The sequence below is a fragment of the Tiliqua scincoides genome, chromosome 5 (genome assembly GCF_035046505.1).
Source record: "Tiliqua scincoides isolate rTilSci1 chromosome 5, rTilSci1.hap2, whole genome shotgun sequence".
Lineage (NCBI taxonomy): Eukaryota > Metazoa > Chordata > Lepidosauria > Squamata > Scincidae > Tiliqua > Tiliqua scincoides.
This window is the reverse complement of record NC_089825.1, coordinates 127,006,006-127,031,122: the sequence shown is the minus strand read 5'-3', so window position 1 is coordinate 127,031,122 and position 25,117 is coordinate 127,006,006. Positions and strand designations below refer to the sequence as shown.

At 50.3% G+C, this 25,117-nt stretch overlaps 2 pseudogenes; one reads left to right on the top strand and one right to left on the bottom strand.

The window, feature by feature from the left end:
- Positions 1-14,693: 14,693 nt before the first annotated feature.
- Positions 14,694-14,813, top strand: LOC136654915 (5S ribosomal RNA; annotated as a pseudogene).
- A 9,984-nt stretch (positions 14,814-24,797) lies between these two features.
- On the bottom strand, positions 24,798-24,914 carry LOC136654692 (5S ribosomal RNA; annotated as a pseudogene).
- Between the last annotated feature and the right edge of the window lie 203 nt (positions 24,915-25,117).

Below are 25,117 nucleotides of genomic sequence, written 5' to 3'. Positions count from 1 at the left end.
CACCCCAGTTTTCACGCACCAGACTCTGCCAATCGCACTCAGAGCTTCTCGTCCCGTCTCTTTCCCTCTGAGTCAGCTTCACCCACTCCGATTCTCTTTGGACATTTGCTTCATATCATCCAGAGCCTTTCGCTGGTCCTTTGATCCTCTCTTTCTCCCTCCAACTGTTCAGAAGCAAGAAAAGCAGCAAGGAAGAAACCAGCACAAATATCTGAGCTGGAGCACCCTGACCATTCAGTCCCTGTTTTCTAACCTGGCAGTGAGGCAGGATGGAAGATTTTTAGGCAGAAACGTTTGTTTGGAAAATCCTATTTGAAGCAATGTGAAACATGAACACAGTATTTTCCACCCAAAGGCTTTTCGCAGAGGAGAAATTTCAAATGAAAAGCTGGTTTTAAATAGATTTTTTTAAATTGATGCCCACTTTGGTCCCTTTGATTTCAGGAGAGATCAGGACATCCAATGGTGCCCCCCCCCAGTCAACGAGGAAGATGCTGCTCGTACCTTTCTCAAATAAGGAATCATTCTGCAGTCAACTGGCCCAGCATTACCCATGTGTTCCTAGCACCTGTGACCTGCTCCAGCAAGCACATGCCATTAGTGATAGGAGCCAGAGATGCGCAGTGGGTGAGGAAGCAAGTGAGGCAGGTGAGGCAGAGCCTCCCCTCTGGGGTCCTTCAAAAAGCGCCACTGCCGTGTGAGGCGCTTTGCTCATGGGTTGTGGTACTTGGGCACCTCACATGGTGGTGGCGCTTTTTGAAGGATCCCAAGGGGAGGCTCTGCCTCACCTGCCTCCCCACCCACCACACATCCCTGGTAGGAGCTCACTGAACAGACAGTGTTTCTTCCCTGATGACTGACTAGTGTGTCATGTCAGTCCTTTCGCCAGACATGATGAATGCCTGGAAAAGACGCTTGGTCTTCCTGGTTGTCTCTGAATGTTTTCCTGCCCATGAAGCAGGTAACCCGTCCCGTGTTCGTTTCCCTAAATCCTGTGTGGTTATTCACATGGCAGTTAAGCAATTTCTTGGCATAATTGGCCCCTCCCTCGGCCCCACCCCATTCTGCTGGGTTGCAAGCAATGCCTGAGATTAAATATTTTGTCAATTTTATCTGTGTCGGTGCATTTTATCATTCCTCTGATTAGCAAGAAAAGGTAAACCAATCGTATGTAGCCACATGTCCCACCGCCCCAGTCACAAGGCGAGGTGAAGTGGGGTGCATCAGTGGTGTATCGTGAGGGGAGAGAAGATGGATAGAGTAGATAGAGGGGTGTTCTTTTCCTCTTGCACAACACCAGAACAGGGGACGTTCACTAAAACTGAGTTTTGGGAGAGTGACAGACGAAAGAAAATGCTTATCTATCCTGCGTGTAATTAGTCTGTGGAACTCCTTGCCACAGGGTGTGGTGATAGCATCTGGCCTAGATGTCTTTAAAAGGGAATTGGATAGACTTCTGGAAGAAACTGTTACCGTGCAGATGTCTGATCTCGGAAGTTAAGCAGGGTCAGGCCTGGTTAGTGCTTGGATGGGAGACCGCCTGGGAATACCGGGTGCTGTAGGCTTATACCATGATCTTGGAAGCTAAGCAGAGTCAGGCCTGGTTAGTACTTGGATGGGAGACCGCCTGGGAATACCAGGTGCTGTAGGCTTCTACCATAGTCTTTCGAGACTGAAGGTTGCCAACCAGCCATGATGGAAGAAAAGTCCATCACTGGTAAAAAGACAGGTATGTGCAACCTCCTGGTTTTAGAAGTGGGCTACCTCAGAATGCCGGGTGCAAGAGACTGGCAACAGGAAGCAGGGATCTATAGGCTTGTATGCTTCCTGAAGTGTGTCTGTGAGATACAGGAAGCTGGACTTTCTGACAGTACAGTCCTATGCACAACTTCCCTGCCGTGTTAGCGTAAAATCAGAGTAATGTCCAAGAAATCTTAAACCAGTTTGGCACACACTCCATGCAGCTGCAACCCAGTCAGTCACCACTGCTCAGGAGCTGCTATGCTAAGGGATAGGTGTGCAGGGGCAGGCTGGGCACATGAAAACAGATTTCCAGCTTGCCTGTTCACGTGACTGACAACAAGAAGACACAGCCGAGGAACGGGGAGGGGGAGGGGACTGGCCAGACAGGGATGTGGGTCCTTGTGTGGGGATGGACCCCAGGACTGTGTCAGGTGTGCAGAGCTGCCACTCCACAGGGGACCAGCCAGCTGTGCAGAAACAAATGCTCCAAAACAGCCCTCCTTGGACCGGTTCAGGCCCATTGAAGGAGCAGGAGGTCTGGTCTAGAGGGTAGAGCCTCCGTCTGCCTGAAGATAACATCCACAAGGTCGCCAGTTCGAGGCCACCGGCACCGCACGACCTTGGAGCAGCCGACAAGCTGAAGCCGAGCTATTCCATCTGCTCTGAGCGTGGGAGGATGGAGGCCAGAATGTGAAGCCAGATCGGAATGAAACACCTTGAATGTTGTGGTTCTTGAAAGAAAGAACCTTCTTTCAATTGTAAAAATCCCTATTTAATAAGGGATTTAAATAAGCCTGCCTATGTAAACCATCTTGAATAAAGACCAAGAAAGGCAGTATATAAATACCTGTTGTTGTTGTTGTCATTATGATGATGATGATGATGATGATGATGACTTCTGGGACTTTTGGAATGTTGTGCCTGTCAGGTAGGGCACATGGAATGGGAGGGGACCAGCCTGCTGACCAGCGGTGTAGCCGGAGGGGGAGCAAAGCACTCAGTTTTGCAGGGTGCCTGACCGCAGTGTGCAGACCGTCTCTCCCACTCCCCTTCCAAGCCATTTGCGTTCCATTTTCACCCACCACCCAGAATGGTTCCAGAGGGGAGGGGAGGGGAGGGGAGGGGGTGCTTGCACACTGCAGTGTGGCTTCCTGCAAAACCTAGGGCTTTGCACCCCCTCTAGCTACTCCATTGCTTCTGAGGTCTTGCAGCAAATTAATGCAAAACAACGCCGTTTCTGGAAGGGGTTCCCACCACACACGGTGGGGTCCACTGCATTTCCCCAGAGCTTCTGCAATCTGATGGCAGAAGCTCAACTGCTGATTGCTGCGGCTTTGAGTTCCGCTCAGCCTTTTCACAGAGGGATGTTTACTGCAAAATGCCTTTTACTGGGGCTGGCGCTGTCACTGCTCCTGCCTCGCGCCCTGCAGGCAAGACCACTGAGGGGGCCGTTTCCTGCAGAGCAGGCCAGGCTGGGTTTTTCCCCGACTTGCTACCAACCCACTGTCTAACGTGGACTAGATTTGCTGCTCCTCCTTTGGTCCCAGAGCCGAGAGGCTGCTCGTCTTGGGATCCTCAGAGAGAGGTCACGTTCCTCGAAGCACAGCGGTGTGTACGGCCTGAGTTGATTTCCTTCTGCAATGAAAACAGAAAAGGGAAAGGAGAAAACGTGAACTCTCTGCCACACCCTGAGCTCCAGCAGCTCCTCCCTGAGCCTGGACTGAAGAGGAAGCAGACCGAGTGGAGGCTGTGCATGAAGGAGGTGCGCACAGCGGGGAGCTCTGAACACCCATCAGAGCGGGTGGTCGCCTGGCTGTTGGTGCTTCCCGGGCCTGAGGCAGCTGGTGAGTAGGGAGGAGGCTGGCACCGGTGGGAGGGGGGAGCAGGTCTACCCAACTCTCCTGCCATCACAGCAGTCCCCTTCCCAGCACCCTCTGTTGCTGTGGCAGGAGAGGGCTCTGTGGCAATCAGTGGCCCTGCCTGCCCTCATCCCAGGTACCCCACACTGACATCTTCCCAGGACAGCCCTAGTCTTCACCCACACTGCACTCCAAAATGCACCTCCAAAGTGTGCACAAGCATCACACTTAGGGCTAAGTGTGGTTAATACACATAAAGGGTTACCAACTCTGACTGAAGCCAATGCTGGAGATCCCCCCTTCCCTATGCAACTCTGGCCGTTCCCAGGGCCCAGCTGAGAGGTCCAGGATTGCTTTCCATTGTCACCAGTTAAGACGGAGGCTGATCTGTGGAATCGCTGGGTCAGACCTGGAGGCCTGGTGGCAACCGTAGGCATGCAGGAAGAAGGGCTGGAAGGATGAGAGACCCAAGAGGTCGAGCAGAGGTCCCACCAAACACCTGAAGGGTGGATGCTGGTCTAGAACCCCTGTGACCTGGACAAAGAGGTACTCTTTAAGAAATACAGTGAGTAGGGGGTGAGCAAGTGGGGTGCATGGAGCTTACTTCTGCTGAGCACCATGAGTCAGCAGCATGGTCAGCCCTGATGGGTGGTGGTCCTGTTTTTCCCAGTCCTGCCAGAGACCCTCTGCGTTCAAAGCATTCTGTTCTTCTTCATCATAATCACTTTCCTCTTTATTTATTTTTTTTAAAGGAGCATGAAGATGAGGCTGAAGGTCTTCTGGAGCTGGAAAAGGCCATGGAGGAGCGAGGGTGATGGCCGCAGAGTGTTCTTCTTCAATAGGCCTTTGGCATTTGGTGATCAGCCTTTCATCATCAAGTCCCTACGGCAGCAATTTTCAACCTTTTCCAACAGCGCACACTGAGAAAGCACTAAAATTGTCAAGGCACTCTGTTAGCTCTTTGACAAGTGACAAGGCACACCTCACTGCTCTCAAGGGCTCATATGCCCCAATGGTCCTACTAATAAGTGACTCTCCCCCCAAACTCCCATGGCACACTTGTGAACCGTTTGCGGCACGCTAGTGTGCCATGGCACACTGGTTCAAAACCGTTGCCCTAGGAGAACAGGCACCCCAAGGGAGAACTTTTAGAGAATAGAGGTGTTTCCCCAGCAGCCCCTGTAGATTTCTCCCCACCCCCAGAGGTGTGTTCATAGCCTGCCTCTAACCAGGGCCAGGGCCATGGGTCGCCCTCTTCTTTTTTCAGTCAAGGGAGTGAGAGGCAGAGAAGGAAAAGTGAAGGGGCAGACAGAGATAAGTGCCCTCCCCACTCATATACCACCTGAGGCTACTGCCTCAGTTTGTCTCACGGATGGGCTGGCCCCGAGAAGGACATTGGTGGATAAGATAGCGCTTCATGAAAGTGGTGTGCAGAACCTTATCTTCACTTCCACTTCTGATGAATCAGAGAAGCGTCAAGCCTTAGCAGCAACTGTGGTAAGGGAGCACTCGTGCAGCGCCTAATGTGAGCTGCAATCAGCAGTCAAATGTGCACTTGGTTGCAGCCTGGTGTGGCCACCAAATCATGTGCAGAGAGGCTCATGTTCCTATTCCTCTCCCTGCCAGGCTCGAGTCAACAGACTCAGTGATTCCCAGGAAAGACTCGCAAAACTAAGGAAGTCTAGAAAATAATTTCGCTGTTTCCACAGCTCAGTGCTGGAAAAAAGAGGCTCTCTTTGGGAGCTGGTTTCCGAACAGAGCCGACTGTGTGATCATCCGGAAGTGCTCCAAGATCCCCGCCAGCCTCCCAGGGCCTTTGGGAACAGCGGCCCCTTCGCTGGGAAAGTACAGCCACCTCCGAGAAGACCCAAAAGTAAGTGTTCAACCTTTTTAAAATGTGTTTTTGGATTGATGGTCACAACTGAAATGAGACTCACAAAACCAGGAGGCTTCTGTGCAGGGGAACCTTGATGACATCTTTCCCCGAGGCCCTCCCACCCGAAATGAAAACTCTCCCTTGACGTACGGAGCAGAACACCTTGCGGTGCTTGCCAGGCAGAATCAGGCGTTGCCCAGCCTCTACGCAGCTCCACAGAACTTGTGGAAAAGGACTTCCCAGCAGCAGGTTGTGCCCCACTTCAAGGAAAGAGAGAGGGAGTGCCACTTGGAGCTCAGTCTCCCGCACACAGGTGTCTTCACCAGGCCCTGGCTTGAAATCACAGGATCCTCTTTAGGCAAAAGCCAATTAGCCTTTAACTCTCTGCCCCTTGGCGCTCCTCTCTGGCCCTGCAGCATATGACACATGGCCTTGAACGTGAATTCCAGGCCGGCCGGTGGAAGGGGCTTTTGCTGCCTCCTCTTTCTAGCAAGCTCAGCCAGTTAAGTGAGTCTCAGTGGGGAAGTGAAAAGCTCTCGCTGGAGACTTTGCCTGGAACTTCTCTTCAGCCTCCACAGGTTCAGAAGGAGGGCTCTCTGGTGAGCGGAGACACTCTGATGGCTTCTTACAAAGTCCAGGTGGCCACTGGGCAGTTCTGGGGCTCCGGGACCTTCGACTCGATCTCCATCACCCTGGTGGGTTCTGAGGGCGAGAGCTCCAAACAGCCACTGGACAACATTGGGAAGGACTTCATTCCAGGAGCGGTGAGAATCTGCAGGGTTCGGGGAGGGAGGGAGGGAGGGGGCAGCCCAGGAGCCAGAAGAGTTGCTTTCAATCAGTGCTGGTCCCCCTTTTGCAGCAGGGTCAAGCACACAGCTGCCTTCTTGCTGCCTGTCACATGTTGTTTTCAGGAAAAGATAAGCTATCATTCCACAGACACGTCCTCAGATTAAATGCTGGTGCAACCAGGACCGATGAGAGGCCCTCAAGCAAACCACTCACCCCAAAGAGGGGAAATTGTGCCTGCCCTAAATGAGCCCCCCTCCCCACTCTAACAACACCTCCCCTTGCCTGGAGAGGGGTGCCCCTGCCCTGCCTGGCGATACAGTGACAGGTCTTTTCTCTCTATACAGGTGGATGAATATGAGGTGTCCTGTGACCAGGACCTGGGGCCGCTCGTGCTCGTCCGTCTCCACAAAGATCCATACCTCTTCTTCCCAGAAGACAGCTGGTACTGCAGCTTCGTCCAGCTGACAACCCCACAAGGAGAGGTGTATCGGTTTCCCTGCTACCAGTGGATCGAGGGCTATCAAAGCCTGGAGCTGAGGGAGGGGACAGGTGAGAAACAAACAGATCCCCCTACCACTCTATTTCCCTACCTAATGCAAGACCCCCTCACTGGGACACAGAGCAAACCCCTCCTGTCGATCCTTTTTCTTTCTACCAGAAGAAACTGTATGTAGTATTGTCGTTATTTTGCAAGAGTGCAAAAGATGGAGAAGGTCATGTTGTTCCGAGTGATCTTTCGAGTGCAAAGTTTTTAAGGGTTGGTGATTCTCGTGACTCTCCTCTTCCAGGCAAACTGGCTTGCGACGATTCAGGAAACCTGTTGCTTCTGCGTCATCGGGAGGAGGAGGTGAAGGCGAGGCAGGACTGTTACAGGTGAGGCATTTTACCTGCGATATTTAAACCCTGGTTTCCTTCCTACCCTCCCTTTCCAGCCTTCTAGTGCAAAAGTCCTTTGCATATTTGCAAATCTCTGGCACTGATGACTTCAGCAGATGCTGGCAAGGGATAGTTGCTTGCCCGAACCCCATTTTCTAGTCTCCCCACATGCAGTCATTTTTTTGCGAAATTCAGAGCAACAGACGCTGTAGGGCAGCAATTTTCAACCTTTTTCATCTCGTGGCACACTGACAAGGCACTAAAATTGTCAAGGCACACCACCAGGTTTTTGACAATTGACAAGGCACATCATGCTGCCAGGGGGGGCTCACATCCCCACTGGCCCTACTAATAAATGGTCTTCCCCCAAATTCCTGTGGCACACCTGTGGACCACTCACGGCAACCACCAGCACAGTGGTTGAAAATGGCTGCTGTAGGGTGTAAAGTTTTTAAAAAGCAAAGAAACCAGGAGGCAAAAGGACTGCATTTTCCAGGATTCCTTCTCGAAAGCATTACCTTCTTTATGTGTGTTCAAGAAAAACCCTGGCCGTATCTTGCCCCTGTTTTTGCCTTCATAAATACTTGCTAGACTTGTCAGTTCCTTCCTCAGAGTTAAGTAGCAAAACTTCTGGAGTGGGAGGCAGATGCCCCCCTTGTCTCTGGTGCCCATGTCACGCACTCTCCGTGTGAGGAGACATGTCGTCAGTCATGCACCTGAACAGTGGCGCTGTGCAGCCTACACCCTGCGAAGTCACACCCTTGCAGCTGCAGGGATAGAATTTGCATGGCTGATAACCTCTTGCAGGACTTGTGTTTTTCTACTATATCTTGAGCCAGAAGAACAAACATTCTCCTGGCTTGTAAACCAGCGCAAGGCAGGTGACTGCAGAGGACATGAATACAGCATATGGAGGGTGAAGCGAGGCACATGGGGCGGATGTGGAGAAGGAGCTTGGGCGGTTGTCCTTGGCGGGCCCAATGTCAGAAGCTGGGCACTTCCTAGGAGACCAGGACCATACAGAGCCCACAACCAGCCTCTGGGGCCATACACAATGCCTCTCTTTTGACTCAATTCAACAGAGCAGTGTTTCTCAAACTGTGGGTCGGGACCCGCTAAGTGGGTCGCAAGCCCATTTCAGGTGGGTTCATTCATTTCAATATTTTATTTTTTAATATATTAGACTTGATGCTACCAGGTTATGCGACTGCATTTGAGGAAATGTTACAGAGCTGTACTTTTAACAAGCTATGTACATTCTCTTAACAATGATAGTAAATGGGACTTACTCCTAGGTAAGCGCAGGTAGGATTGCAGCATAGGATTGTTAAACATTTTTCAGCTTGATGATGTCACTTGTGGTCATGACATCACTTCCGGTGGGTCCTGACAGATTCTCATTCTAAAAAGTGGGTCCCGGTGTTAAATGTGTGAGAACCACTGCAATAGAAGGCTTACAGTGGCAGATCTCATGGCAGTCGGGGGGGGGGGGCTGTGTGCAGTTTGGAGGAAGACGGGGAGGAGGAGGAAGGGGCATTTGGGATCCAAAAAATGAGCAGAAGTGGAGGCAGTGGGATAGCTAAGGGGGTGCAAGGGATAGCAATTGTGCCAGGCAACAAGCTTTAGGGGGGCAACAAGCTGAGCTTGACGCTAGTGGCCAAAATTATGAAAACCTTGGTATGTACAAATAATATCATCATGTTATATGTCATTGGAAAGGTAATTGAATGCAGAATGCAATGAAATGAACCACATTAGAATATCTGTATTCTGTCATAAGTTATGGCAAATTAACCAGAAAATGAAAACGCATCTGCCTTATGGAACAAAAAGTGGACTGCCTTAACTCAAAACTGACCAATGAGACTGATCAATGAGACCAATGAGAATGCCAAATGCAAGGGAGGGCACCAGGATGAGGTCTCTTGTTATCTGGTGTGCTCCCTGGGGCATTTGGTGGGCCGCTGTGAGATACAGGAAGCTGGACGAGATGGGCCTATGGCCTGATCCAGTGGGGCTGTTCTTATGTTCATAAACTACAATTTCCAGGAGGCCTTGCAGGTCTCTTGTTATCAGGTGTGCTCCCTGGGGCATTTGGTGGGCCGCTGTGAGATACAGGAAGCTGGACTAGATGGGCCTATGGCCTGCTCCTGTGGGGCTGTTCTTATGTTCTTAAACTACAATTCCCAGGAGGCCTTGCAGGTCTCTTGTTACCTGGTGTGCTCCCTGGGGCATTTGGTCGGTCACTGCGAGATACAGGAAGCTGGACTAGATGGGCCTTTGGCCTGATCCAGTGCGGCTGTTCTTATGTTCTTAACTACAATTCCCAGAATGCCTTGCAGGTCTCTTGTTATCAGGTGTGCTCCCTGGGGCATTTGGTGGGCCGCTGTGAGATACAGGAAGCTGGACTAGATGGGCCTATGGCCTGATCCAGTGGGGCTGTTCTTATGTTCTTAAACTACAATTCCCAGGAGGCCTTGCAGGTCTTCTTGTTATCAGGTGTGCTCCCTGGGGCATTTGGTGGGCCGCTGTGAGATACAGGAAGCTGGACTAGGTGGGCCTATGGCCTGATCCAGTCGGGCTGTTCTTATGTTCTTATGTTATGTTCTGAGAGCCAATGTGATGTCATTAGGATACAGCATGAAACCGATAAGGTGATAATATGAGTCAACTCTCATTACCCCTGCTAACTGGATAAAGAAGCACCTTTTCAAGTGATGCTCCTCTTATATTGAGCAAGGGGAGAATTGCTATCCCTCTTCACCCCAGCACAGTGTCTCTAACCAATAAGGGGCACACTTTTTATTTATTAACTAATTAAATTTGATTTTGTTGTGGGGGGAGGGGGCTACAAAATCTATGACCCCAGGTAGCAGATAGATGCCTGAGCTATGCCACTGGCTGGGGAGAGGCAGCAGACCAAGTGGGTGGCGAGCTACTGGGGGGAAGAGGCAAGTTTTCCCTTGATCTTCACATTTTTAAAAGTCCAGTTGTTACATTCCTTCCAGGGCATCACTCTGAGCCTGGCACTGATCTACATGATCATTAGCTGTGCCACTGAGTGGAGGAGCAGCTGCAATAAACACTAAGAAAGGCGGAAGGAGAACTATAAAGAAAGAATCCAGGGGACCAAAATCAGGAAGGAAATCGAGCAAGAGAGAATGGCAGCAGAGAGGTCAAGAAGGATGAGGGCAAAATGGAAACGCTTTGACTGGACAGTGGGAAAGCCATCAGAGAGTGAGAAAGTGATTTTTTTGTTTGTTTGTTTTGTAAAAGCCAGAATCTCTTTTTTGAATCAGGTGGGCAGAGTTTGTGCCAGGAATGCCACAGTGCCTGGCTGTGGAGAGCATTGAGGAGATGGACACCAATGTGAAGTTCTCCTTCACCAAGATGGGCTCCTTCATCCTGCGCTCAAACCTCACGTGAGTTCTGACGTCCTACGATCACGAGCAGAACTGGTTCCCAACAGCCATAATCTGCCTGGTTCTCAAAGGCTCGGGGGGGGGGGGGTTTCTCCCATATATCAGCTTTACTGGGAGTGCATATGTTGGAGAAGAGTCTCTTCTCCTTTCGTACTCAGGTTGTCCCACACAACAGAGAGAGTGTTTTAGCACTGCCAATGCATGGAAGTAGGCTTTAGAAGTAAGAATGCCAGGTGCAAGGGAGGGCATTAGGATAAAGTGGTCTTGTTGTGTGCTCCGAGGCATCTGGTGGGCCACTGTGAGATACAGGAAGCTGGACTAGATGGGCCTATGGCCTGATCCAGTGGGGCTGTTCTTATGTTCTTAAACTACAATTCCCAGGAATCCTTGCAGGTCTCTTGTTCTCTGGTGTGCTCCCTGGGGCATTTGGTGGGCCACTGTGAGATACAGGAAGCTGGAATAGATGGGCCTGTGGCCTGATCCAGTGGGGCTGTTCTTATGTTCTTAACTACAATTCCCAGGAAGCCTTGCAGGTCTTCTTGTTATCTGGTGTGCTCCCTGGGGCATTTGGTGGGCCACTGTGAGATACAGGAAGCTGGACTAGATGGGCCTATGGCCTGATCCAGTGGAGCTGTTCTTATGTTCTTCTGCTCTTCCCAGTTAGCTAGAAGTGGAATTAAAACTGCATTCTTCTCATGGCCTTCTGCAATGTTCGCTCACATTTAGCAAAGGTCCTCAACATCTTTAATTAATGCTTCCTGTTTGTAAGTTCAGCTGGTTAGATTGCTTGTTTTCCCCACTCATGGACAGTGCAGTCCCAACACATTTTGTTGCCTGAAGCAAAGAACAATATGGTACCTGCTTTCTCAGTAGAGTAGCTAGAAAGGGTGCAAAGCACTAAGTTTTGCAGGGTGCCTCACCACGCCATGCAAGCAGGCCCTCCCCCTCTCCTTAAGAGCCATTCTGGGCTGCAAGAGCAAAACAGAGGCATACACCTGGCTCTGAAGGGGGGGAGGGGCTGCTTGCACAGCATGGTGAGCTGCCCTGCAGAATTTAGTGCTTTGCACCCCTTCTAGCTACGCCACTGCGCTTTCTTCCTTTCTTGCTTCCTCTTTCTTCGTATTCTAATGACACTCTCACTTCCTTCTTTCAGACCCCTCCCCTTTCCTTCTATTAAATCAACCCCCCCCCCACCCCTTTACATGGGAAGAAAGGTGAATTAGGGATAACAAGCAAGTGACAGCCCAATCATAAGAACAGCCCCACTGGATCAGGCCATAGGACCATCTAGTCCAGCTTCCTGTATCTCACAGCGGCCCACCAAATGCCCCAGGGGGCACACCTGATAACAAGAGACCTCATCCTGGTGCCCTCCCCTGCATCTGGCATTCTGACATAACCCATTTCTAAAATCAGGAGGTTGCGCATACACATCATGGCTTGTACCCCATTATGGATTTTTCCTCCAGAAACTTGTCCAATCCCCTTTTAAAGGTGTCTAGGCTAGACGCCAGCACCACATCCTGTGGCAAGGAGTTCCACAGACCTATGCATCCTATGCATGTCTACTCAGAAATAAGTCCCATTAGAGTCAATGGGGCTTACTCCCAAGTAAGTGTGGATAGGATTGGGCTGTGAGTGAGCAACCAAAAATGACAAATGCTTCCAAGGCCTGTGTCTGCGGAGGCCTGCCTCACCCTGGAAGTGAGGGAGCTGCCTTGCTCTGCTCAGATTCCAGAAGGTCTCTCTCTCTCTCATTAGTTGATTCAGCACAGCTGAAACTGGTCTACATGACCAAGAATATATCCAGCTCAACCAGCACAGCAGGGTGGTAATATGCATGGCAGACATTGCCTGGAGCCAGTTACTGTTGGCAGGCTGCACTGCTAAGAAACAGATGTTCATTCCACAACTGACACACACACACACACACACTTCACTCCTGCTGCTTCAGTTGTGGCCTGTGAATTCTCACCCAGCTTTTCGTTTGTCCTTAGAAAGTTGGAGATGAAGTTGAAGGGATTCATGAACTGCCAAGAGTCTTGGAAGAGGCTGGAGGACATCCGCAAAGTTTTCTGGTTCAACAAAACGCCTGTTTCCGGTGTGTGAGAAGGACGAGGGTGGAAGAAGAATTTGGAAAAACAAAACACTTTGCCCAGAATTGAGCTGCCTCCTTTGCTTCTGGCAATGCTCCTGGCTCCTCTGACAGTAGCTTGATGGCTAGAAATTCAACAGGCGTAGCAGTACTATGCTGGGATGAGATTGAATGTAGCTGGAACTTCCCCTGTTAAATTTTCTACGTGTTGTGTGTCAGTTAAAAGTTTGACAGCAAGGAAAAGGGGTGGGAGGCCATCATAATCCTAGGAGGCTTCTGGACAGATCTGAGGAGAAATCAGGAGTCTGCCAAATATTAACACAGGGCCCCAATTTTATAGCCAGGCCCAAATAGCTAACCACTAGATCTCTGTCTCCTTTCAGTCAAACCTAGGAGTCAAGTCAAACCAAGTAAGTCCATAATTCCCTTACTTGAATCCCTAGATCAGTGGTTCTCAAACTGTGGGTCGGGACCCACTAGGTGGGTCGTGAACCAATTTCAGGTGGGTCCCCATTCATTTCAGTATTTTATTTTTAATTTATTCGACTTGATGCTCCCATGGTATATGACTGCATTTGGGGAAATATTACAGATCTATACTTTTAATAGGCTACTGCATATGCTTTTAACAATGATAGTCAATGGGGCTTGCTCCTGGGTATATGTGGGCAGGATTGCAGCCTAGGATTGTTAAAAATTTTCTTGCTCGATGATGTCACTTCCTTTCATGACATCACTTCTGGTGGGTCCTGACAGGTTCTGTTTCTAAAACGTGGGTCCTGGCACAAAAAGTATGAGAACCACTGTCCTAGATGATTCCACTCCCCTCTAAAACCAGTAGGCTGTGCAAGGTATCCAGGCTCCCAGTTACATCTGTTTGAATGTGCTGGTTCTTTTTTTCTCTCCCGAGTTCCCAGAATAGATTCTGGGCATCCCTGCTCTCCTCTTCCTCCTCCTGTCTGTCCTTCCAGGTTTGAAAGGCCGGTGGTAAGTCCCAGACTAGATGAGCCTTTTAAAGAACCAGACTTTCTTTGTTCCCAGAGTACGTTGCTGATCACTGGATGGAAGATGCTTTCTTTGGCTACCAATATCTAAACGGAGTCAACCCTGTGGTGATCCAGCAGTGCACTGAGATCCCAGCTAATTTCCCTGTGACACAGGCAATGGTGGCTGGATCCCTTGGGGAATCAACTACTCTCAAGGAGGAACTGCAGGTAACCTGATTGCTGCTCCTGACTTTCCCAAATGAGAACTGACTGCACATTTTCTCAGGAGACCCTGGTCTAAATATCAGCCCAGGGCTCTTGTCTCATAGCAGCCAGGTCTGTGAAATGTGGTGCCACAAGGTGTGGTGATGGCCCGATTCACAGAGAACAAGGGGTCTGTCAATGGCTGCTAGCTGTGAGGACTGTGGCTCCCTTGGGTACCAGCTAGAGGGCAGCAATGTTGGGACCTGGGGCACAAGCCCTTTTCCTGCTGCTGGGCTTCCCAGAAGTCTTTGCAGGAAGCAGGATGCTGGGCTAGACAGGCCTTTGGCCTGACCCAGGTGGGCTCCCACATTCTAATGTTTGGGAAGCACAGCTTCACGTGGCATTTGCCTCTGTTTTGCTCTCGCTGCCAGGACTGGCGATGAAGGGGAGGGGGAGGGGCCCAATACATGGCATGTTCAGGTGCCTGCAAAACTTAGTGCTTTGCACCCCCTCTAGCTACGCTACTGGCAGAGTGCAAAACAAGAACCCATCAACGTTATTGATCAAAGTTCCCAGGTTAACTATAGGGTAATATACATTTTGCTGTACACTGCAGTCCAAGATATTGTTGCACTTAAACACTATGAAGTGACTTATGTTTGTCATGTCTCAGTAAAGACATTGCTTGCCCCATTTTTCTCTCTCGCTCTCAAAGAAGGGAAACATCTTCATCGTGGATTACAGGATCCTGCAGCACATCCCAACCAACACAATCCAGGGCCAGAAGCAATATATGACTGCCCCCCTCTGCCTGCTGTATCAGACCCCTCCCGGGGACCTCCTTCCTATAGCCATCCAGGTACTGCGTATTCCTGATCTCGTCTGATCTTGGAAGCTAAGCAGGGTCAGGCCTGGTTAGTACTTGGATGGGAGACCGCTTGGGAATACCAGGTGCTGTAGGCTTATACCATGATCTCAGAAGCTAAGCAAGGTCAGGCCTGGTTAGTACTTGGATGGGAGACCGCCCGGGAATACCGGGTGCTGTAAGCTTATACCATTATCTCAGAAGCTAAGCAAGGTCAGGCCTGGTTAGTACTTGGATGGGAGACTGCTTGGGAATACCGGGTGCTGTAGGCTTATACCATGATCTCGGAAGCTAAGCAGGGTCAGGCCTGGTTAGTACTTGGATGGGAGACCGCCCGGGAATACCGGGTGCTGTAGGCTTATACCATGATCTCAGAAGCTAAGCAGGGTCAGGCCTGGTTAGTACTTGGATTGGAGACCGCCCGGGAATACCGGGTGCTGTAGGCTTATACCATGATCTCAGAAGCTAAGCAGGGTCAGGCCTGGTCAGTACTTGGATGGGAGACTGCTTGGGAATACCGGGTGCTGTAGGCTTATACCATGATCTCGGAAGCTAAGCAGGGTCAGGCCTGGTCAGTACTTGGATGGGAGACTGCTTGGGAATACCGGGTGCTGTAGGCTTATACCATAGTCTTTCCAGACTGAAGGTTGCCAACCATTTTAACTCTGAGAAAGAAATGGGACATGCAGCCAATTCAGAGCCGTTGAAATGGGCAAGAACCGGAAACTTGCAACACCCGGAAATGGACTTTCCCAAACACAAATCCTCTCTTGCAAAAGCTGCAGGACGTTTTGCCAAAAATATTTTCTTGGGTAGTTTTTTTGGCCACTTTTCTTCTGAGATCCGGCATTCTACCATTTTTTTTTATTTTTAGGAACTATGCTGAGTCCAGATGATTCCGCTCCTTGGCCACCTGCTGGCCTCATTTGCCTTAGACTGTTTGTGCCATATCTTCACTTTTCTCCGCTATAGGTTCAGTGGGCCTTCCTTATCCACAGGCTTAGCATCCGCAGATTTGAATAGCTGTGGATGCTGCTCCCACAGCTGGAGGGTATCTGAGTACATCCTGGCTGTGACAGGAAGGCACTTCCAGTCCACGCCAGCGACTTCTGGTCAAGTTCAGAGGTGTTCTGGGGTGCAGGGATGCTGCACACGATGTCTGGAGGGCTGGGTGCCCCCCCGGCAAGTAATTGCAGAGCTGTATGGACCCCCACTGAATTCTGTATCTGGAAGGGATCCTGGGTTCCCCTTCAGATATTGAGGGCCCACTGTATAATCCTTCAGTATGATTCTTTAAATAAGCATTACAGGTCAGCAACGGGCACTCCCAGGCCAAACTGTCTCCTTCAGCCGCCAGCCTAGAGGCCCAAGAGAGATGCACAGAAAAAGGCATGCAGGAGAGAGAAAAAATGCATGCCCAGATCCTGTCCTCTCCCCCTTTGCTCACTCTGTCTTTTTTCCCCATCCTGTGGGAAGAGGCCACCACAGCCAGCAAGGGCTACTTCTCCCTTAGATTGCCTTGTCCTCTTCCACAGCTCAGCCAAACGCCAGGCTCCAACAGCCCCATCTTCCTTCCAAGTGACCCTCTGTGGGACTGGACCCTGGCCAAGATGTGGGTGCGCAACGCCGACTTCCACGTCCACCAGAACATCTCCCATCTCCTCCGGACGCACCTGGTGGCCGAGGTCTTTGCCGTGGCCACCCTGCGGCAGCTGCCCATGTGCCACCCGCTCTTCAAGGTACGGCGATGACAGGGATGAGAGTGACCATTTTGGCCTCGGCTGATCAGAAAGAGCTGCAGGGTTCGGACCCTGCTCTCAGTGGCTTTTCTTTCCTGTCCGGCAGCTCCTGATCCCTCACTTCCGGTACACTCTCCAGATCAACGCTCTGGCCAGGGTCAGGCTCATCAAGAAGGGTGGCATGATGGATCAGGTAAGAGAGGCTCTCCCATTCAATTTGACTGTCCACTGCCCACCTCCCACCACTCCCCAGCCATCCCCATGCCCTCCTCATTGGAGTTCAAGAGCGAAAGGTGGACTGCCCTCTTCTCCACAACACACATTTACTTATCAGGTCTGCCCTGAACACTCAGTTAAACAGGCACAAGAAAGGTGCACAACCAAAGTGCAAACAGTTGGTCCCAATTCACCAGATGGTTGTGATTTGTCTCCCCCGCACACTCGGCCTCGTGCCACGAAAGAGCCTGTGTTTGGCAACGTGAGCCCTCTGGACCCTCCTTCCTTCCAGACCACCTCAGCTGGCTACAAAGGAATTGTGCCCATCGTGGGGAAAGGGGCCTACAGCATGAGCTACGCCTCCCTCTGCCTCCCGGACGACATCAAGGCCCGCGGACTCGGCTCGGTCGCTAATTACTACTACAGGGACGACGGAATGAAGATATGGACTGCCATCGAGAGGTGAGGCCGGGCCTGAGATCGTGGGGGGTGAGAGAGGGGGGTGGGAAGGAGAAAGGCAAGGCCAAATGCAGATGTGGAGAAGGTGGGAAGGGGATTGTGAGAAGATGGGGGAAATCACTGGGATATACGTGGCTAGGCTGCCCTAATGGCGCAGGGGGAAGACAAAGCACCAAAGCCCGTTGCACAGAGAAAGGCAGAACCACAGCTCCGGTCACATTCGTCATCCTCACACATTAAATTTTAGGTGCTCAGTGCTTCATGAAGTCCTTTGCTGTTGCAAACAGTGGATGGCCTATAAGGTTTACCCCTCTGGGAGGAAAAGCAGACAAATGAAGGGATGGGATGCTATACCCCAAAAATGGTTTTGTGGGGGAAGGGAGGTTGGGAAAGACTGGCAGTTGCTTGCCACTGGTGGGGAGCGGAGCTTCATGGGGCGGGCAATAGACAGTGTCCAAACAAGCTGGATTGCTTCTGTCTGAGGTTCAGTGCTGTCAGTCCGGCGTGGCCTCGCAGGGCTTCCTGGCTCAGTAGATCCGGCCTGTGGGTTCTTGTCTTGCAGCTACGTGTCGGGCATCGTCAGGTTCTACTACAAAAGCGACGACCGCGTCCAGAGTGACTCTGAGCTCCAGGCCTGGATCCTGGAGATCTTCACGGAAGCCTTCCTGAGGAGAAAGACTTTGGGCGCTCCCTCCTCCCTGGAAACCATGGCGGAGCTGACGAGGTTCCTGACCATGGTGATTTTCACTTGCTCAGTGCAGCATGCTGCTGTCAACAGTGGCCAGGTGAGGGTGAGCGAGTGGGAGGTCACCCCTATACACGCACCCAATGAGCTGATCTCCCCAACCCATCAGCACCCCCAGATTCTGCCTTTTTGGAATGGGTTGACAGGAGAGAATTCCTGTTCATTTCTTGACCGAAGAGACTTTAGTGACTGAGGCAGACAAAACTGTGTTTCCCTTCTTTTGCTAACTTAAGACGCTTTAGGGCTGGGATATTTGTAGGCCCACCTGCCCCCGCTTGGTCCTACCTGCCCATGGCTGGTGGCTGGGGACCCTTTGCCTCAATAAACGAGCTCCTCCCTATGTATGTGTCGCTGTCCTGGACGAGTCAACTTGGGCAACTTCTCCATCCTCACCTGAGCAACCTGCATGTCCGCCTGAAAAGATTCTTCTCAGAAGTGTGTTGGGCATGACAGAAGTTCTGGCCCCAGACCAGGTGGAGCAAAGGGCCAGGCAGGAAACCCCCCCCCCCCCGGCTGGGCTTTGCGCAAGTCCCTGGAAGGCGGATCACACAGCCCCACCAGATCACCACACAAGGTCTGCAGGAGGGTCTGCCCTATTCCCATTGCTCCATGAAGCGTGGCTGACTGGCAGGCATACAGGATAGGCCCTCTCGGCTGTACACCCATACTCGGGAACTCCCTCCCTCGGGAGACCTGCCTGGCCTCTTTTCTGTTGACCCTTGAAAAGCATGTGCAGACTGTTCAGTGAAAATCCCCTTTTGCCTTTTAGCTGTGATTTTCTATATTGGGTTATGTTCTTATGAACTATAATATCATGCAAGCTAAACTGTTCTCCCAGCATACAGGCCACATTTCCCGGACTCTGGTCAAGCCACAAGCTCATGGTTACTCGACCACCACCACCCCCATAGTCACACATTATGCGAGGAAGTCTTCTGACTTAAATCTTCTCCTTCAGCTGCTCACTGTTTAAGTGTCTCCTATGCAAATTGTACCTACACAGAAGCTCATGGTTACACAACCCCACCGCACCCCACAGTCACACATTAGGGGAGGAAGTCTTGTATTTTAATCTAATCACTGTTTAAGCATCTCCTACATTACTGTATGCAAACTCGAACTGCCTATTCATTGTATTGTCTCCACTCAGTCTTTGTTAAGTTCCCCCATCAAGGAAGCCAGCCATAGACCCCATTGAATTTTGCTGATAACTGACATCCTGATCCCCATTCAAATGTATACATACTCCAAGCACCCAGTTTTGGGTTAGCAATCAAACTACCATCCAGCTCAGCACTGTCTCCCAACCCCTTTTAAGAGAGGGCTTCCTCTCACATGGTCTTTCTCTCTCTCCAAGGCCCAACATATTTGTATTGTGTCAGAGCAGGGGTGCTCACACTTTTTTGGCTCGAGAGCTACTTTGAAACTCAGCAAGGCCCGGAGATCTACCAGAGTTTTTTTTACAATGTTCGCACCATCATAACATATAACATTTATGTGTACAATGCATGTTGGTGTACCTTGAGCCCCACTGAGTATAACAGGACTTACTCCTGTGTAGACATGCCTAGGATTAGGCTGTGAGGCTGCAATCCTAGCCACACTTACCTGGGAGTAAGCGCCATTGAGTACAATGGGCCTTACTTCCGGCGTTTCCTCCCAGAGGCACCTGAAGGGGGGGTGGTACTCATTTTGCCTCGCGATCTACCGGTAGATCGCGATCCACCTATTGAGCACCCCTGTGTCAGAGGGTCCTCTCCACAGGACTCTTCCCCCCCCCCCAAACTGGCTCTACAAGAACAGGTAACTTATCTTGCGCCTGGAACTCTTTCCCTTCTTCCCCCCTTTTTTCTCCCCTTCTCTCCTCATCTTTAGTTAGCAGCTGGGATTGGCATAGCAGGGACCCCTAAAATCCTTCCCTACAACTCTTCCTATTTCTGTTTTCCTTGGATGCACCAAATACTCTTCACACGCAACCACCATGAAAGCTAGGTACCAAGAAATACATTTCTCCATTAAGTTTACCTTTGTTCTTTTGTAATAAAACTATAATCTTTTCTCCTCTTTAAGCAAAAGGGAATTTCTCTGCGTTAGGCCTTCATGTTATCCAGCCTACGATCCTAATGTTCCAATAAGGGCAGTGTAATAATTCCCCTAAACAAAACAGCCCTTTTGGCAACAGACCATTCTGTTTAGAGGAGGCATTAATACTGGCTTGTGTTGGTTCCCTGAATCAACTACTCATTTAATTTGTCTCTGATTGATGTATTTTGTACTGTGTTTTTTTTCCCTGTTGTCTGTTTCACTATCTGCTGCTTTTATTGGGTTTTGTAAAATTGTGATTGTATATCATGAAAGGGAGGACAACAACTCTGAGTTGTTATACTGCATACATATGCATTAGATGGTTCCTGATGTCATGGAGGAGCCCGTACACCAGGATGTTTTGCTCTGCAAGCCTCTCTGAGAAGACATTTGCTCTTGCGGAATGTGGCTTGTGCAAGAGACCCTCTTGGTGGTTGGGCTCATGAAGGGTCCGGTGTCTCTACCAAATCACCTCCTTGGCTTCCGTCCTGAATGACAGCCAGACTGTTACTTCACATGCCCGATGGGGCTTAGACATTCAGATCAGTTTAACATGGTGCTTCACTCATCCACAGTACGACTTTGGTTCCTGGATCCCCAACAGCCCACCCTCCATGAGAAGACCCCCACCCACAGCGAAGGGCACGGCAACCTTGGAGGGCATCCTCGAGACGATTCCTCAGGTCAACATTACCTGCATCGCCCTGAGCTCTCTGTGGTTGCTAAGCAATGAGACAGGGGACCGGGTAAGCAGGTGGCGGGATGGGACGGGGGAGACTCTGGCCACAGAAATCACATTTCAAAAACTCCAGCATCTCTGCAGCAAAACCTCTGAATTATGGCTACATTTGCTACTCCGAAAATGGGGCTTTTGCAACATTTTAGAAACTTAAAGCCATTTTTTAACCTTGCACTCAAATGTGAGAAATTCACAGAATTTTTAAGAATCAAATTTCAGGAGCAAGGCCTGCATTTTGCCACTCAAATTCCACACATTTGACCCCATATTTATTCTTCTGATTCTGAAATGTTTTAGGGTTTGGGGAATAGGAAGCATTATTTGGCCTTTGAATTAGAGTGACTCATGACCTTTTGGACCATGATCTTCACTGATTTCTTCCAAATCCTTTGCAGAGGCCTTTGGGGCATTTTCCAGATGAACATTTCACTGAGGACGAGCCAAAGAGGCTCATCGCAGCTTTTCAGGACCGCCTGGCTGAGATCTCTGAAGAAATTGATGAGAGGAACAAATCACTGCCCCTCCCATACAACTACATCAACCCTCCCCAGATCGAGAACAGCATCGCTCTCTAGGCCCCAGCAATTCGGGATGTGGCTGGAATTTGGACTTGCGGCATTCGGGGGCAAATCTGTTCTCCTTGTAATGCATCTGCAGTTCTCCTTCTGCAATTAAATATAAAATGAGCTTGTGTACTTGTGCAGGCAGCTCTTGACAGACCCGGCATAGAAGTGTTGGCCCCCCAAATCTTGCAGGTTACCCCTGCCCCCCCCTTACCCTTTCGGGAACTCTTATTGATTGCTGTGAAACTGTGTTGACTAAGAGCTTCTTTCATGGCTACCTCTTAATCTCACAAAATCAGTGAAGCTTTCAATGATTACTGGAACTAAGTACCCAGGTTATTTCTGTGTTTTACCCCATAATCAAGAACAGTCATCCTGGGCATCCGCTGTGTCTCCTTGAACCCATTGGCATAGCTAGAAGGGGTGCAAAGCGCTAACGTTTGCAGAGAGCCTCACCACAGCATGCACGCAGCCCCTCCCCTTTGGAGTCATTCTGGGCAGGGGGAGCAAAACGGAGAGCATCCTGATCATTATTTTTACAATCTCTGGTTTGGGGGGCCCTGCAGAGCTCCGCACACCCCCTTGAGCCTACTGTAGCTTCTTGTAAGTAAAAGACAGCCCCTGACATCTCAGACATCTGGATTGCATCACTACATTTCCCTCTCCCGTCCCCTACAACTACTTACCTCAGGAGTTTTTCTTCTGAGAAGTTTGACAACCCCTGCATCGTGATTTTAAATAAAATGAAAAGAAAATCATGTGAGGCTACATTGTTGTGCAATGTTGTGTAAAATGTGTATCTGCTGAAATCTGCATCCAAAATCTCAGCTTTCAAATCAGACTTTGATTGCATAATTAGATTATTGTAAACCAAACATTCAGATCTTAACCTTTGCTGAGCTACACTTAAGGCAATGATTTGCTTTTTTCACTGTTCCATTATTATGATTTTTTCCAGCTGTTTTATTGTTTAGTTTTAGCTTTAATGGTTTTTCCACAATATGTATTGAAAGCCACTTTAGGTTGTTTTTTTAATTTCTTTTGTAAATGGAAAGTTAGGGCATGAACTTTTGAAATAAATAAACTTACTAAATCCAAAGCATCTGTTCTTTTTTTCCCCTGCATCCCCTAAATCCAATGGCATCTGTTATTAGGAAATGTTTATTTGGGGTGGGCGGGAAATCCTGCATAGATTGAATATAAATTTGAATGTTCTCAAGCTAATTCAAGTTAAGATCTAATTCAAATTAGATATTGTTGGCAACCTTCAGTCTCAGAAGACTATGGTATCGCGCTCTGGGTGGTGGTTCTGGAACAGCGTCTAGTGTGGCTGAAAAGGCCGATTTGGGAGTAACAATCCCTTCCACACTGGGAGCAAGTGTAGTGTGTCCCTGGTCTGTCTCCCTGGCTATGGGCCTTCCTTCTTTGCCTATTAGCCTCAGACTGTTGGCCAAGTGTCTCTTCAAACTGGGAAAGGCCATGCTGCACAGCCTGCCTCCAAGCGGGCCGCTCAGAGGCCAGGGTTTCCCACCTGTTGAGGTCCACTCCTAAGGCCTTCAGATCCCTCTTGCAGATGTCCTTGTATTGCAGCTGTGGTCTACCTGTAGGGCGCTTTCCTTGCATGAGTTCTCCATAGAGGAGATCCTTTGGGATCCGGCCATCATCCATTCTCACGACATGACCGAGCCAACGCAGGCGTCTCTGTTTCAGCAGTGCATACATGCTAGGGATTCCAGCTCGTTCCAGGACTGTGTTGTTTGGAACTTAGGAAATTAGATATACCTGTTCCCTAACTCATTCGCTTCATTGCACCCAGCCAGTGGCTTCAGAGGTCCCTGGGGCAAAAACTTTCCCCTGGTGCAATCCTCCATGCTTTGGAATGCATGGGCCTAGCTGGGAAAGTGACCTGTGCAGTGTGTGAAAGAGGAGGAAGTTTCCAAGATGTGGTGAGCCTGTTGCATTGAGAAGAAGGGGAAGCCACAGAGAGCAGACAGAAGGCAAAGCTGCTCAATTCTTATTTTGTCTTCTCCCACAAGGGGAAGGTGGCCAAACTAACAGCAGTTGCACCAACTAACTAATGGGGGATGCCATGGCTCAAGGTAGGTAAGGAGATGGTGAAGGAACACTCAATTACTGTAAATGGACTTAAGTCCCCAGAACCAAATGAGTTACCACCTGGGGTACTGAGGGAGCCGCTGTCCTCTGTGAGAACTCCTGGAGAAGAGGCGGTGTCATTCCTGACTTTTATAAAGGGGGGGAGGAGAGTCCAGCAATCTATAGGACTGTCAAGCTTGACTGGACTCTGCAGGGCTCAGATGCCGCCTCTCGAGACCACCAGGCCCATCCAAGGAGAGGATTCCTGCCCGCTGCAGCCCTCTGGCCATGCGGCCGGACCCTGTCCCTTTCCTCAGGCCAGCTTCTCTGCTCTGAGTTTTGTTTCCAAACTTTCCTCCCCTTCCCATCCTTCCGTCTCATCTCCCTGATGCCACAGGGAGAGTTGAGACAGCCAGGGACCTGCCTCCACCCGACAATGCAGACCCCCACATGGCCCCCTGTGCACAGCTCTGAGTGTCTGCCATCACCTGCTGAATGCTTGCGCATTGGGCTGTTTTAAATGGCTGGATGAAGCGCCTGACCATTGCAAGAGGCGCGTTGAGAGGGGTCCTTTTCTCAAGTTGCAGATGACAGGCAAGGTGATTCAGGCTCAGAGAAAAATGGGTTCTGCTTTCATTGCTGGGGAAACAAACATTTGATTCTCCCTAATGCTGATACAGGCACTTTGCCTTTCCAACAGCTGCAACAGGTGCCAGAATACCCTCTAAGACCTCCAGGTGGCGGCACTGCTCTCCTCCGCACACCTTGGCTGCTTGCTGGATTCTGACAGAGAGAACAAGCCTCTCTCCTGGCAGAGTTTTCCCAGCAGGGGCTGAGAATAAGGATCAGGGCAGGAGCAAGCCATTATCTGGGGAGTGTTTTAGGGAGCCATCATCGGGCAAACTGCGTGGCCCACCCCTGGGAGCTGTTTTGTACTTTGCAGAGCCAGCTGGGTAAGCAACAAACAGACATGGGTGCAGAATACCACTCCCCCCACCTGCCAATAATGGTTGGCAACCTTCAGTCTCGAAAGACTATGGTCTAAGCCTACAGCACCCGGTATTCCCAGGCGGTCTCCCATCCAAGTACTAACCAGGCCTGACCCTGCTTAGCTTCCGAGATCATGGTATAAGCCTACAGCACCCGGTATTCCCAGGCGGTCTCCCATCCAAGTACTAACCAGGCCTGACCCTGCTTAGCTTCCGAGATCATGGTATAAGCCTACAGCACCCGGTATTCCCAGGCGGTCTCCCATCCAAGTACTAACCAGGCCTGACCCTGCTTAGCTTCTGAGATCAGACGAGATCGGGCATGGAAAGACTATGGTAGAAGCCTACAGCACCCGGTATTCCCAGGCGGTCTCCCATCCAAGTACTAACCAGGCCTGACCCTGCTTAGCTTCTGAGATCAGACGAGATCGGGCATGGAAAGACTATGGTAGAAGCCTACAGCACCCGGTATTCCCAGGCGGTCTCCCATCCAAGTACTAACCAGGCCTGACCCTGCTTAGCTTCCAAGACCAGATGAGATTGGGTATGTGCAGGGTAACAGCTGCTGCTCAAAGCAAGCATTTCATTGGCCTTCTCACTCAGCTGCACAGTAAACTGCTTGTTTTTGTTGACAAAATTGTAGGAGAGGCTGTGCAATCCCAGGTGCTCAGGACACAAGCCCGGCTCAGCAGCTGGAGTGGCCGCAAGAGGCCTGGTGCTGTGCTATGAGCTGGGGTGGGGATGCGGTGACAGGAGGCGAGGGTCTCAGAAGT